This window comes from Pinus tabuliformis, chromosome 9, assembly GCF_031772625.1.
Source record: "Pinus tabuliformis cultivar Carrire ecotype Pingquan chromosome 9, CPIR1, whole genome shotgun sequence".
Lineage (NCBI taxonomy): Eukaryota > Viridiplantae > Streptophyta > Pinopsida > Pinales > Pinaceae > Pinus > Pinus tabuliformis.
In genome coordinates, this window is record NC_142307.1 from 1,843,501,613 (window position 1) to 1,843,507,103 (window position 5,491).

Sequence of the window (5,491 nt, forward strand, 5' to 3'; positions counted from 1 at the left end):
CAGATCTTGAGGCATTGTGTTAGGGAGGAGGATGTTTTCGACATCCTCCTGACCTGTCACGATGGACCCTGTGGAGGTCACTTTGCAGCGAAAAGGACTGCCTTCAAAATTCTACAGGCAGGCTACTATTGGCCCACTCTTCATCAAGATGTCAAAAGATACATCAGCCAATGTGACCGATGTCAAAGGATGAGGAAATCGACTCCAAGGGATGAAATGCCCCTCCAACCTCAAGTGACCTTCGAGCCATTTGAGAAGTGGGGCATGGATTTTGTGGGTCCTATCAACCATCCTTCAAAGCAAAGGTCTTACATCATTGTGTGCACAGTCTACCTGACAAAGTGGGCAGAAACCAAGGCAATCAAGGCAGCGACAGAAGAAAAAGTGGCTGAGTTTTTAAGGGAAAATATCTTCTACAAATTTGGGTACCCAAGAGAGCTGGTCACTGATCAAGGAAGTCAGTTCACCTCTAACCGGATTGAAGACCTACTCACTCATCACAAGATCAAGCACAGAACTTCCACCGCTTATCATCTGCAAGCTAATGGGCAGGTGGAGGTTACTAATAGATCGTTGGAAGAGATTTTGACTAAAGTGGTGAACAGCAGCAGGAAGGATTGGGCAGATCACTTGGTTGAGGCCACCTGGGTCTACAACACCACTTGGAAAACTACAACAGGTTTCACACCTTATGAGTTGGTCTACGGGAAGAAGGCTCTGCTGTCCATATAATTCAAGTACAACACATTGAGGGTGGCAGCTCAGCTGGACCTAGATCTCAGCCATGCACAACGGGAAAGATTACTGCAGCTGAATGGATTAGATGAACAGAGAATGCAGGCCCTCCTCCACTCAGAAGTAGTTCAAATGCAGAGGAAGATATGGCATGACCAGCACCTTAATGAAAAGCAAGTCCAGCCAGGAGATTGGGCGATGCTGTATGACTCAAGATACAATGATTTCAAAGGGAAACTGAGGACAAGGTGGTTAGGACCATATACAGTGGAGAAATGCAATGAAAATGGTTCAGTCCTTATCAGGACCATTGATGAAGAAGCCATCCCCATGCTCGTCAATGGGCATCGATTGAAAATCTACAGGAAACCCCTTTTAAGGCAAGAGTTCATTGAAACTTTGGAAAAATCAGTGCCGGTAGTGGAGCAGGGCCCTGTCTCTACTCCACCCACACCTTGAGCATCAAAAAAAAAAACGGAGAAGTGAAATAAAAAGATCCCTGGATGAAAACTTCTTAGAAGTGCCCAGGGCAAGCAGTGAAGGTGAAAACCTCATGGAGGCGCCCCAGCTGTCTCTCAAAAAAAAAACAAAACAAAACGAAAAAAAAACAAGCCTAATCTCTGTGGAATAATTGCAGGTTGCAGGGAATATATTGTAGGTTAGGAAGGTCGCGCAAAACAAGGACAGGGGTCCACACCAGGCTACAGGAAACCCTCACAGACACTTCCTGCATGACCACTCGCCTTCCCTAGGATTTGATTGCATTCGGGTTCAGATTCCACCTTCTACAGTAAGCTCTGCCTCTTCTACAGGAAGTTTATGTCTCCTACAGGAAACATCCTATAGAACCTTCGGGCAAGCCAAAATCGATTTTGGAGGGGACTATGACAGTGGGAATCTGTTTGTTAGGCTTGCAGCCACCCCTGTTTCCACCCATCACCATCTGGCACCCTGTCTATCTCTCTACACCTCCGTCACCCACCTGGTTATGTGTTCCTGTGCAGTCATACAGGAAACCCTGTTTTCCTCAGATTTCCAGCAAGAATTTCTCAGTGACAAATTAAGCAATGATGTCCAGCTCACACTACCTGTCAATCTCCATCTGGACTCTTCATCATCAAATCCCTCGTCCGCAATATAGCCCTGCTCGTTTAGCCTACATTCCAGGAGGAGAAGCAGCTACAGGATATCCTATAGGAATCCTGTAGCGGTTGATCCCTCTGGAAAGACATACTTTGAAGAGAGGGACGGTCGAAATCAACAAAGGGAGCATGCTCCTCTTGAATGTGAAAACATCCTCGGCAGTCGAAACGAAGCCAAACCTGTGCATGTAGCAATGACAACCAAAGGACCGAGTTCCAAAACTCATACATACAGCATCAACGAATGGAGGAATGGGTTCTAACACCCGTGCAAGAGGCAGAAGCAAGCGAAGCAGTGGTTCCAAGACCCGAGGTCTGCATAACGCGTCCACGACCACGCAGGTAAGTGTCTAACCTCATTCGTCAATTGCATAAACTATATTTCGAAAACTGCATGGCTGTGAAAATGGTTTGGATTGGACGAGATTGGTGGCCAGTCAAACTGGCCACCCTCAACCAGTTACAAAGCCTCGTGGGATCCGAACAAGCCTAGTTACATTCAAATTTTCCACTGAGACGTGCAACTGACACGTGTGGAGTGTCCAGTCGGGGAAAATCAGCGGGACTGGTAGTGGCGGTGGCGGTTAATTGCAGAGGGGAGGTGATGGCGATCAGAGACAGGCAGAAAAATGATGACCGTGACGTTGGATCAATGGTTCAGTCCGGCCACCTCACTACCTCGCCACAAATTGCACCACAGTTAAAAAATAATCGCCTGAAGACTCTCACCACCCGTTGTTCATTTGCACTTGCAACGTCCTCGGCCGAAGTACCCATCCTCTGCCTCTGAAATCTGTTAACCCGTCATCCTCCACCGAGTTTTTCGGCCTGTTCAAAAAATCTCCTGCGTACCGGGCTCGTTCAGAAGTGCAATGACATCCTACAGAAGCCAGCAAGAGTTCTACAGGAAGCAGCTCTACAGGAAGTTCTGCACAGCTTTCCGGAGTAGAAAAGCTTGGACTTTTCTTCGTCAAATTTGGAGTTCCAAGAGAGGTAGGCTCAAAAACACTCTTCCATGCATGGTATGTTTCAAAAAGGTGGGGAATTGAATTGTTTCAAATTGGGGAGTTCGAGAAAAATTAGCCTGTGAGTTGGAAATAACAGTTTGCCTATGTGTTGAACGATATTCCTCAGTTTTTCTGCATCAAAACTCTTCTCCACATTTCCTATTGCTAAAATTCTCTTATAAGGAAGGCATATGCGGCTGTGAGAGCCAACCTGTGGATGAAAATTTTAAAATTTGCATATCTAAATGTGTCCTGAGAAGAAAACTTGGTCTCTGTCCTCTGATTATAGAAGCAAAACTCTCCCTTTCATAACCAGATAGCTGGGAGCTGAGTCACAACAATCGTGAAACCAAGGAATTGTTGCTCGTTGATATCAAACAACTGAGGAATTCTTCCTCCCATAGAAAACGTTCCCTTTTCTAACAGAGCATAAAACAGGGCACTCTCACCATGCTAGGAGGGTTTATCAGGAGAGAACCTTCAGATCCCAGCAAGCTACGTGAGCATCCAGAGGTGGTAGACCTCTTCACCCGTGCCAATTGGATGTCCTTTTGTGACAAAATTCGGGGTCGTGACGATGATATAACGGAGGAATTCTTAATGTCCCTAGAACCTGAATCAAAGATGCAGGCCACAATGAATTTTAGGGGTTTGACCTTAGAAGTTACCCCTGAGCTCATCAATCGTGTTACTGGCCTCCCATTAGGACTCCCTTGGAGCAAATAAGAAAGGTCATAGGGCTAGGCAGCCAAGAAAGCTTCTTCCTGCCTGAAGAACATCCTGTATAAGACAAAAACGGGGTCTGAAGAGCCAGCTTACCTCCTCTTTAGAGCGAATTCAACTTCCAAATCATGAAATACATTACCTGTGAAGGGAGATTTAGCATTGTCTACAGCTATCACTTCAGGTTACTAAATGAACTAAGACATGGAATGGATTTACCTCCAGAACAAAAGTTGAGCATCCCCTATTTTCTTCTACAGTCATTAAGTGAATGTGGCACAAAATTGAAAGAAGGGACACTGGATCAGTTAGCCCATCATGGGCTCATCAAACTTTTAGTAGAAGATGCCCGCCACACCTACACTGTCCCCCTCTCTTGGGAAATTTTCTGAAACATGACCAAGGATTACGATATTAGAATTCTGGCCAAAGAGCTCACCTCATCCAGCAGTGAAGAAGGGGAACACATTGAGGCAGGAGAGAAAACCAGTGGTAAAGAAACACAGGACAAACAAACACAAGCAGGACAAAAAGAGAAAGAGGAAAAGGGCCAAATTGCTGAGCCTAAAACAGAGCAAGGAACAACAACACTAACACCAAGGGAAAAGAGACTGCAGAGGAGGGCAGAGAAGGCAGAAACATCCCAAGTAAAGGCTGGCACAGCAACAGAAGTCACACCAAAACAAAAAGTAAAAACAGATCCCAAAATATCCATAGTTCAGGCAGAAACAGTTGACACAGAGGCTTCTACAAGAAGCATGGAAACAGAACAACAAAGGGGAAAATCGCCGGAAATATTGGCAAGAGAGGCAATCAAAGGTACCAAGGATGATGAGCGAGATTAGTTGCTCAGAGGATGAGCAACCCATTTAGCAGGAGGGTGATGATGAGCCCCAAAAATGGGTAACTCATTGGGCTCATTTTGCCTATTGTTCTTCATCAATCCACCATTTTTCATAGTTTATGCATGTTTTTTGAGTATATTTATGTTAGTTGAATGAATGAGGATAGTCACTTGACCAAGAAGGCTAACACGTGGTTATTGCAGGTTTTTGGAAAATTTTGGACCAAAGCAAAGCATTTATGAGCCAGATAACATCCAAGCATGAAGGAACAAGGGTGAGGATTCATAGGAAGGGTGTCTCTTGCACTAAGTCGCCCCTTCCTCAAAATCTCCACCCTCAGCTTGGAGTTCAGCAGGCCACCGAAAAGGATTCCCAAGGACAGCCGAGCAGTTTTGTGTAAAGTGACTGATCACTGGCAGTTTGAGCAGCCGAGCCCCTCGAGTTAAGGAGGGCTGTTGGATACCCTCGCAGTGCATAAATAGGAAGGCTTCCAGCCTTCATAGGTTACTTTTTGAACAGTTGTATTTTTCACCATAGTGTTGCTAGTTTCTCAGCTCATTTTTGTAGTTTTTGTTGTACAACTTTCTTGTGACATGGTTATTTTTTAATAATGGAAAGTAGTTTCATTTGGCATCAGATCTGAGCTTTTATTAGGAGCCTGTAACTCTTGGGGTTGGGCCCAACCCAAGTTCCAAGGCTTCCTTCTTGTACTGTTATATTTTTTGAATATCTTCATTAAATAGTTTCTGTTAAGTAGATTACAGTTTTGCTTGATTATATAGGTCATTGTTGATGATTAAAAAGGATTTTCATGTTCAGATTGATTTGATAAGTTAATAACAGAGAATATCTTTAGAAAAAAGGCCATCAAGCACCCCTGATCTCACCTCTCCCTCTGTGGGACCATGAGCTGAGACCAAGGTATCCTTGCCGCTACCAAAACACTGTCTTTGCTTCATCATGCAATTGTTAGTGTAGATTCTCATCTGCAGAAGTTGATACCAGTTGAGGTTACATGTTCAGGTTCATGATTGCTTAG